We start from the raw sequence: 13,367 nt of genomic DNA, 5'->3' as shown, positions 1-13,367 counted from the left end.
CACAATAATCACCAATGGGGTGATGTAACACTGAATAATCTCTTTAATGCACAAGGAGTAACAGTGAGCAAAACAATTCAGCACAGCCATAATACTTTTGTGTGTGTGTTCAGATCAGATGGCACTGTGGTTTAGAGGTTCCTTCTGCATACCCCTCACCCCCCCCCAATAGGCAATGTAAAGAGATAGGAGGAGAGAAAGCAGGTATTCAGGAATGGCAGAATTCAAATAGAATATCAATCCCCCTTTCCCCAGCAACACAAGAGAAAAACAAAATTGATTGGCAAGCTGTCAGAATGGTTTTTAAAGTTATCTTAGAATGGATTGGGTAAAACACTAAATCTGGTCTAAATTGCTGAAATTGTTATCATTCTTATGGTAGCCACTTTGGATAGTTGCGCACAAACACTAGCAATGATTTAATACCAAGAAACTATTTGAAATCTTAAAATTAAGTTCAGAAGCAATTAAAAGCTGTTTTACACGTGTCAGAATTTCCCTAAAACGAAATTTGCGGCAAACCTTTCAGTGCGTGATAATTGCGATAACGGGAGAACTGTATGGATTTGGAATGCAGTTTTAGATGCAAATTAAATCTGTGGACGTTAGCTACAAACAGAAGTTGAAATTCTGTTTCTAGCTGAGGAAGTTATGGATGTTTTAGTGGAGGTCGTTTTTGCGATATAGGCGCAAGAATGGGAAACAGGAATGCAATTTAAAAGACAAAAAGGATTTCTTACACTAAAGGATAACTATGAATACAGCGAACACCACACAGGAACACAGCCACTTGATTAGGGCGACTGCCTGCAGTGGTCCCGCCTTCTTCAGATGAGAAAAGATCAGCGCAGAGACAGTTTTAACAAAACTAGCACAGGAGGAAGATAGGAGGGATAGGATAGAGAGTTTGGACAATTCAAAAATACTCCTAACAATATGGGTTCTGAATACAAGAGAGGATGGGTTTAAGATAGGGATTGGCTATGGACAGTACATATGCTGGTGACACAGTTCTATCTTTAGATACTCACTAGATATGTTTTTAAATGGAACTGTTAGGATTCTTGTCCATCAAGATTTCTGGTCAGGCAAGGGAATCTGGTTCTGGGACGGACAGCTGGGCATATCGGATTGGACTGGGTCTGTTCACAGCACGGCACAGGACTGGATCAGATCTGCAATGGCTCTGGTCACAGCACGGCACAAGACTGGTTTGGATCTGCCCCTTTTGGTCCTGATGATAATTATTTTCAGTAGGCAAGCAGTACAGCGCAGCCCGGCTGTATTTTGATGCTCCCCTAAGGTTGTGGGATTCTGGAATGTAAGGCCTAGCTGAAAATGGTTCAGCTATGCAATGGGCCTTTCTGCTTTGCCAAGTTTCTGGAGTCTGGAGCACGGAAGATGCATAGTTCTACAGCAGGGTGCTCCGCCAGCATCGGGATAGTGAGTGAATCTGTCTGTGTTTTTCTGCCCTCTGCTTTCTCCATTTATGCTATGATACAGGGTGTGTGTGTGCTGGTTTAGCCTAAGCTCGCCCCTTTGACAGCGATTGGTCAGAATCTCCTCTCTGCCTTGATAGGAGTAGAAAACAGGTTGTCACCTTTATTGTGTGGATTTATGAGGCTTAGCGTCCACCACTAGCCTCTTGAACACAAAATATACTTTTGACACAATACATATCTAGACCTGTGCAACCTCTATAACAACCACTTATACAGATTGCATATTTTGTACAACAGCTACTCCTCCAAATCCTGTAGCTGTGGGATCGTGTGTCTGCTCTTCCGAATTTTGCCCTTTTCATCAGGAACACAATGTCCCATTTATCAGAAAATTTCTGCATGTGTGCACGTATAACATGGGCATAAGTGTATAAAGCTTCATACTTCTAGCAGAAATACATTTGGTGTAAAATCACATTTTCTGCCCTTTCCTTCCACAATATGTCACACAATCTTGCCGCCTCTTGGAATGTGCAGCGAAAACTTAGATTTGCAATTCTGTTATTTTTGTGTTTTTGACATTTTTAAATGGCAAGTTATATGTATTTAAACAAAATGTTCTTTGTGAATATTTAGCCAGAGATGGCTGTTTGGGTCCGCCTCTTTCTGTCTCCCAGCAGTTCAAAAGGAGTCTCTGCCCTGTTTGCTCTTGGCAGGGGCCATTTATGAATGTTCAAACCTAGCATTTCCTTTAGCTGGAGGATGTCCATTGTTTAGTCCTGGGCTCACCAGCAATTTGCACCTCCCCGTGAGTTTCAGCTGGAGGGAAGTATCCTCCTTTTGTGAGGAACGCTGTTATTCCAGTTTGGGTGGCTTTAGCCAGGCTTAAATTTAATTGTATTTCTGTTGCATTTATCCTTAGGTTAAAACAAACTATCAGCTAGAATACTTATTCAAGATTTTAAACCAAGGGATAAAAACTGTTACAACATAAGTTACTTTCAGCAACAGGCCACTTAGATTGCAACATTTGATTTCACTTTGTACATGTTTTAAAATTTAATCCTGCAGGCTTCTGACAGCTGTCATTCAGGCGGCCGAGGGTACTGTGCCCAGATTTTGACATCCGCAGCCATGCTACTTTTGCTATGGAAATCCCTTGATGCGTTCAGCTTTTCAGGACATTGTAAGTTCACAATGTTTTCTTGAACTAAGTGAATTGTAGCACCCAGCAAGAATTTTGGATGTTTGAGGGTGTTTACAGCAAGATTTAGGGTTTCCTTTAGCAAAGCACTGCTTTTCCTTTCTGTACTCCATTTTCACTAGTTGTGGAGCCCAGTGACATGTTTCAGGAGTGAGATCTCTGTTTCACCACTGACAACATGCGTGGCAGATTGGGCAGCCATCTTTCTGTGCTTTGCAAAGCATGATTTTCAGAGGTTTTGGTGTGCACAAGGGTTTTGCGGCCATTTTACCATTTTTGGCACCATCAGAACACAATGATGCCCCATGGCAGAGCAAAAGTGGGTCAAGAAATCCCACACTTCTCTGTGAGTGCCTGCTGGTCTACTGTGTCAAAAGCAGATGAGAGGTTGAGTAGAACCAGGAGAAAGGAGTGGCCATCACCAAGGATTTTGAGGGCATTGTCGACCACCTGTATGGTTGCCGTCTCTGTGCTGCACCTGGGTCTGCACCTGGATTGGTAGGTTTGGAAGAGATTGTGGGTGTCGACGTTTTTGCTGCAGTTACACGGCTACCGCTTTCTCAATGATCTTACCTAGGAAAGGAAGATGGGTGATGGGGTGTTAGTCACAACGGTTGTTGTGATCCAGAGTGAGTTTCTTAGTAGAGAAAGGATTTGTCCTTAGGTTCTATGGGAAGGTGCCTTGAGTTAGGGAGCTGTTGATGATCTCCAGGTAGAAGAGCGTCTGCAGGGAGGGTCTTGAAGGTGGATGCTAGCTGGTTGTTGTCTGTATATGGTGTGGCTTTGAGGGCAGCCAGGGTTTCTACCAAGTCCTCCGTAAAAGTGTCTTGAATGTTGTCCAAGCTGTGGAGATTTCATGAGGATGGATGTGAGGCGGGTCTATGGATGCAGAGCTGCTGTCTATATGCTGGCAAATCTTGCTGTTTTTGTCAATGAAGAAGGTGTTGATGTGGTGGAATTTATGATGCTGTGTGGTTTGGCAGGGTCGGTTAGCGGGTGGACGCATTGCTTGACCGCTCTGGCTCTGCTTTTGTTGTCGGCTTCTGCTACAGTGTTCCAATAGTTGGAGGCTTTGGCTGCATAGTCATCAGCAGGTTGCCCCTAATTGTAACGCTCACCTGGTTCCCACGGAGGCGCAGGTCTAGTCTGGATTGCTGTGGCCTCTTCAAGCGTGATGCGCAGAGCCCGGAACACCGATTGAACTGGTTCCCCAAATCTTGCTTGACTGGCCCGTAGGAATATCCTTCTGCAGATGAGAAAGGGAATTAACCGTCTGCAGAATAGTGTGCTTGATTCCCCCCTTGTTCCCCTTCGTTCTCCTCTAACTTCCTCCTCCAAAGCCCTGGTTTAAGCTCACCTTATGGTTTGGAAGGATGAACTCTCCATCCTGCGTCTGGTGCAGGGGCACACGTTAGTCCAGTTACTTCACTGGTTTTCAGAATGGCGCTGGCTAAATCCTCTTGACTTTTCTGAGCGAAACGCCATAAGTATGAAGATTCAAAAGTTCAAGAGTGAGCCCCCTTTTATGTTGTCTTCCTAACTTGTGATCTGTCCTTCATTTCAGATGCAGAATGAAGACGATGCGTTGAAGGGGTTAATTGCCGGTGGTAAACTCAGGTGAGTTAGTGAGGGCGATTCCTCTAAATGTCTTTATCATTTCTCAATAATGTCTTTTGTCCTTTCCCCATAGGGGCCGGGGTGCGGTACCTGCCAAAGGAGCGGCGCCGACCCGAAATATGGGATGACACCAAGAAAAGCTTGTAAGTATTATGGCTGTAAATTAGGCTTTCCTCTGGTGTTCCCTTTGCTCACCTTTTGTCTCTTCTTCTCTCCCCTAGGCGCAGAGATGTGGCGACATGTGCTGACAGCCGCGATGGAGCCGGGAGATGTCTCGAGGACAGGTGAGTGAAGAGCGCGCTGCAGCGAGTAACGCAATGCTTTTAAATGGAAGTCCTTCTTCAGGGATGCTGGAGTGAAGATTCCGGATGCAGGTAAGAAGTTTGAAATAGTTTGTGGTTTTCACATTTCTCTTCTCTTCTTTCCTAACAGGAGTTCCAGGTTCGAGGCGGGCGTGGCTGGAGTCCAGGAGCAGGAGCAAACACGGTGAGCGTTCAGCTGCTGGAATGCAGAACAACGCGAAGCATGAGCTGCTGTCTGGGCGTGGCTTAAATAGCGCTCCAAAGAAGTCCCAGGTACGTATCCTTACCCAACTAGGTATGTATCCTTCCCTGGCCACGCCCGAGTGAAAAAATAGTCCCTATGAAAAAATTGTCCCTTTCAGGTCTCACGGAGGCCTGAAGCATGCAGCATGGTCTGCATCAGGTAAGTGCACCAAACACCTCCCTTTATGAGCCTGGCGCCTATGGCGCCAGGACTGATGTCCAAAATGAGCCTGGCGCCAAAGGCGCCAGGACTGAGTCCAAAGAGCCCCTATAAGGGGCCGCTGGGCTTTTACCCGAGGGCATGATGTGTGCTTCCGGGGGTACTGGGCCTGGCCTGGTGCTCCGGGGGCAGGCATCATGACACTAATTCCTTCAAGAGTGCCAGGTTGAATGTGGTCCTCGAGTGAAGCCAGGTTTTCTCTTGTTTACTGATGACTCTTTTGCTGAGGTTGAGTTCTAGCATGTACCAGTCTGCTGATGGTTTTGGTTTGCAGGTGCCTTGTTTCAGAGGTGTGTGTCAGTCAATGTAGGCTGAGAGTGTGGCGTTGAGTGCTTTCAGTAGGGAGTTGCAGTTTGGTTGAGCGTGTTTGGTCCATGTGAGGTGGAAGTTGGTGAGGTCTTCCATGAGGGCTTCTACCAGAAAGATCTTGAAGGATCTGAAGGTTTGGATGATGGGTTTCTGCTGGGGTGGTGTGCAGGATGTTGAAAGGCACGGCCAGGGATAGAACCTATCAAGCAGGAGAGGGGAGCTATAGTGGACGGAAGGCAGTGCAGTGATGAGGCAGTCGAGGATGTAATCTTTCTTGTTCATTGGGTATCTGCGTGTTCTTTTGTGTTCGTGCCTTGAAGCTGTACCAGTGAGGCCCTTGTAGCCTAGGCTGATGTTTTTGTAGGAAATTATATCTTGTACATGCTGTTAAAGAGATCACTCTCTGTACCTCAGGGACACTGACTGCCATTTGTAATCTCAAAATGAGGCTTCAGGTATTCAGTCCTTTAATGTGGTAGTCTTTGTAGGTAATTTTGGTTTATTGCCAGTGGAAACAGGAAACGTTTAAGAGGTAAGTACGGAGGTTGTCACAATATGTGTATTCATTATTTTGCTTTCTTTTTTGGGGTTTGAAGGAATGGTAAGGGAAAGGCAATCAAAATCAAACAAACAAACACAGGGTTTCCTGAAGGTATCTCACAAAGAATGTCTTTTATTTTTACTCTTTTTGATGTAGACGGAAAGGTTAGGGGAGGGGACTGAGAATCAAAAACATTTACAACGTCTTTCTAAGAGGTGGTGTCAGACCATAAGAACATTCCCATAACAAGCAAAATGATTTTAAAAAAAGACACAAAATGGGAATGCAATCTGAAAAAGGCACCCAAAGCATGCTCTTATGGAAACATGAGTTATTTAACATTAGGTCGATGGCTGTATATATGAGCCATGGGTGGAGCCAGACAGAAGCTATCATAGTGGTCATTAAGGAGGAGCTTCTCTCTGCCTTTAGAGATTCTGGTGCAGAGTGACAGGTCCTGGTGCCGAGAGAAATTCACCTGCAATGTGCACTGGGAGTGGTTAGTTATTCCTAAGTTTAGGCATATTTTTATTTTTTATTTATTGAGTATTTATAATGCAACTATACATCAAATGGTGTTTCACGACAAGGAAGGGGAGCAAGGAATGAACAAAACAAAGAAATGTTTCTACTCGGCCTTTAGATATTCGGCTTGTGCAAGTTGTAAGGAACCCATGGTGGCAACAGTAAAGACAGACACAAGTGATCACAGTTCATCAGTGTTTATTAAACTGTATGTAGGTTGGAAATACGCCTAATCTAAACCTAAATCTAAGATGGGGGCAAGCATCATCCATCAAATGAAAATAAGGCAGTCCTAGTGGCGTTCTGTCAAATAAAAAGGGCCTACACTAAGAAACCTATTTCCAACCCTTAAAACTAATACGAAAAGAGTGTGGGATACTTTTCAATAAAAGAAAGAAGTGTTTCACTAGTAATATGTCAGGATGCGGTAGCTTTGGTCTTCCTTCCCAACAATTTGCGCACAGGGTATGGTGGATCCTTGGCGCACAGCGCACGCTCGAGCTTCCACAGCACAAGACAACAGTTCAGCTTCGACTATCAGGTTCTTCAATGGCCAAGTCTCCTTTACAAAAAGTCCCTGCATTCGAGGGCCTGATGTTTATGACAAAGAAATACAAAGTTCCTTTTTCATGTATTCTTTGTAGTGGATGGATGCACCTTGGGTCCCCTTCTTTTGTTTTCTCTACAGTTCTTAGGTCAAAGATTTCGACTGTATGGGGATTTTGCTCGTATTATTCGCCTATTTGACCACTTTCACCTAACATGACGGCTCTCCCACAGCCTCCTGGTATCTATAGTTTCACTCAGACAGGGAACAACCAGAATCTCTCAAGTTAGCACCCACATGGTGCTGGTTCCCTCTGCAGCTGGTATCCCCTTTAACGCTTTTACAGTTCTTTGAACTTGGTTCAAGTTGCCACTTTGTGACATTCATTCACCACAGCCCGTCCCTTATCGGTTGTCGCCTCCACTCACCAGCTGTGATGAACCTCTTGGCTTTCCTTGTAACTGGAATCAAGGTTTGGACCACTGAAGCAAGAGACTCCCACGCTCCAACTTATCAGCGTCCACACTCTCCATCTACCGTTGACATCTGTAGCAGCACACCTGGGCTATTGTTCTCGGTCATACGATTCCCTCCTTGGAGGTTTCCTGGCTCTGCGCCGAAAAGGGCAAGGTTGTGCCTCTCCTTATCAGCATCTCTATATTCACTGCCTTTCTCGTCCTCGTGAACTGCCGGACCTGGATAGTTGTCTCATTGTGCGTTCTGCCTTGCTCGTACTGTGTTCTCCACTTTCTATCTCTGTAGGGAAGGGAAAGGGCCATCAGGTGTGTGTGATTCTGGTCAATTGCCTGACTTTGCCTGAACCCTGTATTGGGACATGTCAGGTAAACGGCCCTGGTGTTAGTCCATTGTCTGTCATGTTGTGCACAAGTGTATGTATCGGAATGGGGGAGTCAGTGTACTTGAATGTCCTAGGGAAGAGGATGGGGAAAAGGTGTTAAAGAAAGGTGATATGATATGATATGATATGATAGTTTATTTATATAGCGCCTGTACACAATGTGTTTCAAAGCGCTTCAAGGCAAGGAACGGAAAATACAACAACATTCTTACAGGCCATGAACAGTAAGGATGTGAAATTAACTATCATACTCGGCCTGATGACATTTCAGATAGTGCAAGTGCTAAGACATAGATAAGGAATGGAGGGGGAGAGTGGGAAGGAAATGGAAACAGACAGGTGACTATCGTACTAGGCCTGACAACTTTTCAGATAGTGCTGGAAGGAGGGGGGGCAACAGTAAGGGGATAGGGGAGCGACAGACGAGGTTGCTATCATAGTAGGTCCAGGGACAATTCTGATAGAGTAAGTGCATAGAAGAAAGTAAGGGGGGGAGGAGAGGAGATGAAAAAAGGGAGAGGGGAGGGGAGGAGAGAACAGAGAGTAAGCAGTCAAAAAGAGTGGAGAAGCAAGAGAAGAGAGCGAATACAATTGCAGAAATCAGTAGTAACAAGCCAGGATACAAGATGAAGATGGAACAGCATGATTCAGGGCCACCATGAGTACAAGATGCAAAGGAAGTCCAGCATGAGAGTTGAGAAAGGGTGACGCACCATGAATCAATGAAGTCCATAAAAGTAAAATCCAGCATTGGCCACAAGACGGTGATGGTGAAACCTGAATGTATCATTACAGACTCCTGTGTGCAGGAACGAGGGGGGGTGCACAAGGGAACAACACGGGGGGACCAGAGAGGGTGGGGATGGCCTGTTGGGACAGAGGGTGTAAACACATGTTGGTGCATGCTTACCTACTGTCTTAGCAGGGGGTCGGACCCTGGATCCTCCTGGTCCGAACAGGTCCAAACAGCAATAGCCCTTTTCTTTGACTGCCCTTCACTTTGGACGCCCGGGCGAGAGACACCCTTCATCTAAGAGTTAAGAGCAGGAAGGAAGAGGCAGGGCTAAGAAGGTGGGCAGGGCTTAGGCTAGGTGACCTAGATCCACTTACAGCTGCTACCCAGCTCCAAAGGAAAAGAGGCTGGAGGGCTCCTTAAGTAGGGAAAAGAGCGGCAAGCAGGAAGGCACCAGGTGGGCGGGGCTTGCTAAGTGGTGAAAAGGAGTGGCAAGCAGGAAGGCACCAGGTGGGCGGGGCTTGCTAAGTGCAATCTCACCTTTAAGTGTCCCACACCCACTCCCCAAGGACCCCATCCAGTTGATCCTCCATCACTGGTCCACCCCCAGGAACTGGATCCAATAGCAATGGCTTTGTCCTGGCCACCTGGACAACAGATCCCCTGGTTTTAGCCAGGGAGACACCTGCAGGCTTCTCACAAAGTGCACTAAAAAGAAATGAAGGGGAGGGAGTCATAGGGGGACGTGAAGGTCGGGGAGGAAACAAGGGTGAGGAAGACGAACAAAAACATTCCTACTAGGCAAGAGGTAATTCAGATAGTGCAAGTACAGTAACAAGAAATGAAGGGGGGGACAGGGGTGAGGAAGACGAACAAAAACATTCCCACTAGGCCAAGAGGCAATTTGGATTGTGCAAGTGCAGTAACACAAAAGAAGGGGAGAGGTGGAGGAGGGGAAGTGAAGGTCAGGGAAGAAAGAACAATGATAAGGAGGAAGGGGAGCGGGGGCTGTAATAATTCCAAGTGATCTGATACAACACAGCAGAAGGGTGGAAAGGAGACAACATTGGGGTGGGGGCACACTTGGAAAGCCTCACCTTATGGTGCAAGTGGCTACATCAAAGTAAGCAGGTACTGTTCTGTAAAATGCAACATTGGAAAGCCTCACCTCATGGTGTAGAAGGCTACATCAAAGTAAGCAGGTACTGTTCGGTAAAATGCAACATTGGAAAGCCTCACCTCATGTTGCAGGAGGGTACATCAAAGTAAGCAGGTACAGTTAGGTAAAATGCAACATTGGAAAGCCTAATCTCATTTTGCAGGGAGCTACACCAATGTAAGCAGGTACTGTTTTGTAAAATGCAACATTTGAAAGCCTCACCTCATGGTGCAGGAGGCTACATCAATGTAAGCAGGTACTGTTTTGTAAAATGCAACATTGGAAAGCCTCACCTCATGGTGCAGGAGGCTACATCAAAGTAAGCAGGTACAGCTAGGTAAAATGTAAAATTGGAAAGCCCCATCTCATTTTGCAGGAGGCTACATCAAACTAAGCAGGTGCAGCTAGGTAAAATGCACCATTGGAAAGCCCCATCTCATTTTGCAGGAGGCTACATCAAAGTAAGCAGGTGCAGCTAGGTAAAATGCAACATTGGAAAGCCTAATCTCATTTTGCAGGGAGCTACACCAATGTAAGCAGGTACTGTTTTGTAAAATGCAACATTGGAAAGCCTCACCTCATGGTGCAGGAGGCTACATCAAAGTAAGCAGGTGCAGATAGGTAAAATGCAACATTGGAAAGCCTCACCTCATGGTGCAGGAGGCTAAATCAATGTAAGCAGGTGCAGCTAGGTTGTTTAGTTTAGTTTAGCTCATTCATTTATATGATGCACAGTGGACCCAGGGGTATCAGGGCGCAAGCAGTACAGATAGTGCGAAGCTTAATTAACAGGTTACAAAGTTATACACAGATAATATAATACAGAGTAATGCATAGAGAAGGCATAACTGGCTACATAGGTATGCTCTACAAAAGTAGGTAGACATGGCATGTATACAAGGATAAATATACACAGGTATGTTCTTGATTAGTTATCATTAGCCTTTAGCCAGTTGATGTAACTGAGTCTGAACCTGGGGTAGGATTGATCTGCCCTGAGATGGTGAGGTAGGGAGTTCCAGAGTTGGGCCGCTTTGACCTGGAAGCTATTCCCCCCCGATCTTGGATAATCTGAATCTCAGAATGTTAATGTAGTTGGCATTGGTAAGTCTAGTGGGTCTCGTAGAAATTCTTCTTTGGACTCTGTGTACAAGGTAACTGGGGGCAGCGTTGTTCAAGGCCTTATGTGGTGTCAAGGAGGCAGTTTTAAGTTGATTTTGTTGAGAGTGGAGAGCCAATTGTTTTGACGCCTTATAGCGGAGATGTGGGACCTTTTGGACAAGCCTACTGCCGCTCTAAGGGCGTTGTTTTGAAGAAGCAGGATCTTTTTGGGTTATATCTTTGTTGGCGCCAATATAAAATGCAACATTGGAAAGCCTCATCTCATTTTGCATGAGGCTACATCAAAGTAAGCAGGTACAGCTAGGTAAATTTCAACATTGGAAAGCCTCACCTCATGGTGTAGGAGGCTACATCAAAGTAAGCAGATACAGCTAGGTAAAATGCAACATTGGAAAGCCTCACCTCATGGTGCAGGAGGCTACATCAAAGTAAGCAGGTACAGCTAGGTAAATTGCAACATTGGAAAGCCTCACCTCATGGTGTAGGAGGCTACATCAAAGTAAGCAGATACAGCTAGGTAAAATGCAACATTGGAAAGCCTCACCTCATGGTGCAGGAGGCTACATCAAAGTAAGCAGGTACAGCTAGGTAAAATGCAACATTGGAAAGCCTCACCTCATGGTGCAGGGAGGCTGCATCAAAGTAAGCAGGTACAGCTAGGTTAAATGCAACATTGGAAAGCCTTACCTCATGGTGCAGGAGGCTACATCAAAGTAAACAGGTACAGCTAGGTAAAATGCAACATTGGAAAGCCTCACCTCATGGTGCAGGAGGTTACATTAAAGTAAGCAGGTACAGCTAGGTAAAATGCAACATTGGAAAGCCTCACCTCATGGTGCAGGAGGCTACATCAAAGTAAGCAGGTACAGCTAGGTAAAATGCAACATTGGAAAGCATCACCTCATGGTGCAGGAGGCTACATCAAAGTAAGCAGGTACAGCTAGGTAAAATGCAACATTGGAAAGCCTCAACATTGGAAAGCCTCATCTCATGGTGCAGGAGGCTACATCAAAGTAAGCGGGAGCAAGTAGTTAGAATGAAGATAAATCCGGTAAGGCACAGACAGCTTACTGGAGCAATGAAGCTGAGAGTCAAGGTCAGAAGCAAAGTCTGTGAGTTGACGGGAAGATATAAGCAGGATCGCTGGACCACATGGGCAGGACAAGCGCTTTATAAGAAGAAAAGCATATCATGAACAATGGGGATATGAAGGTACTTACCTTCCGTAATGGGGTTTGCCTGACTCTGAGATGAGAGGATCAAGTGTCCCAACAGAAGAAGAGAGAGATTCATATGAACAGTAGCACAGTGGTAAGGTGGACAAATAGAGTGTATGGCCCCATGGTCCGTACACAAACCCGACAGGCCCAGGCAAGATGGAACATGTAACATGAACGCTAAGAATGGCCGTCATAGCCTACCAGCTCCCATGGGTCACTCTGATTTTCTTTGAGCATCCGCCATAGTTCATGGTGATACTAATGATCGTGGCCGCCACACACCAATTGATACTGCACATGTGTCAACTCCTGTGAGTCAGCTCTGCTATGGAAGGGAATGTGCATGAGGGTTAGATGTGCCGATGCTGTCACACAACAGGTCAGACAACCCAAAGTACCTAGTCTCTCTTTGGTTATCTTTCTGAGGGCCGGTAACATTCTCATCCAGAGACCACCGCACACAGGCAGTGGTCCTGTGCCCATGTACCAAAGGAGCACATCCATTCAGAAGGAGTAGCCTCATATCAGGGTGCTGCATGTCTAAAGGTCTTTTGGTGTCAGTTGGAGGTATCATTGATGGTAGTAGGATAGACAGAAGTAATTTGGGCAATGGAGGAAGCCTTCCACCATCTTGTTTCTCCGCGACACTCTTTCCCTTTCCTGTCTCCTCTGCTCCCGCTGGAGCAAAGCACTTTTGGTGCAAGATCAAGAGGGTAATGTACACTACGGCCTGAAGCAGGGTTTGGTCCCTTACAGCAGTCTAGTTTTAGACCAAGCACCTTAGGACCTATGCCCTTACAAAAAGGATTCTTACACCCATTCCACAGAATACCTTCAGTTCCTCACGGATCCTTTAAAAGCCAAAGAGACATTCTGGGCACTCTGACCTGGACTTCCTTTGGGACAGTTGCACTGACCAAAGCATTCCGCTGGATTTGAAAATAGAGCCATCCATGACAGAAGTAAGATCTGTCCCCTAACCATTCCCAGCGACTATCGGAAGTGACCAGTGCTATGGACCAGCCAGAAACCGATCAAGAAATCTGCAGTGATTCCTCTGTGCCATTAGAGCAGACCCTGTCCTCGAGCCCTTTGCGAAGGCCTCACAACAACCTGGAAGGCCAGACAAGCGGAAGCTCCCTGTTCACCCACAGGAAACCAGTCTTTCCATGTACCATACATCCTAAATTAGAGGGGAGGCATAGTTGCTGGTCTCTCCTTTCCTCCAACCAGCCAAACGATTTCACTCTATCTCCATCAGCCTGCACAGAAACGTGACCTAACAGAGATTGTCAACTGCTGGGCCCGAAGCATCTGCTCAACC

Source organism: Ambystoma mexicanum, chromosome 3p, assembly GCF_040938575.1.
Source record: "Ambystoma mexicanum isolate Mex_15411 chromosome 3p, UKY_AmexF1_1, whole genome shotgun sequence".
Lineage (NCBI taxonomy): Eukaryota > Metazoa > Chordata > Amphibia > Caudata > Ambystomatidae > Ambystoma > Ambystoma mexicanum.
The sequence above is the reverse complement of the archived record's forward strand: the minus strand, read 5'-3'. Positions refer to the sequence as shown.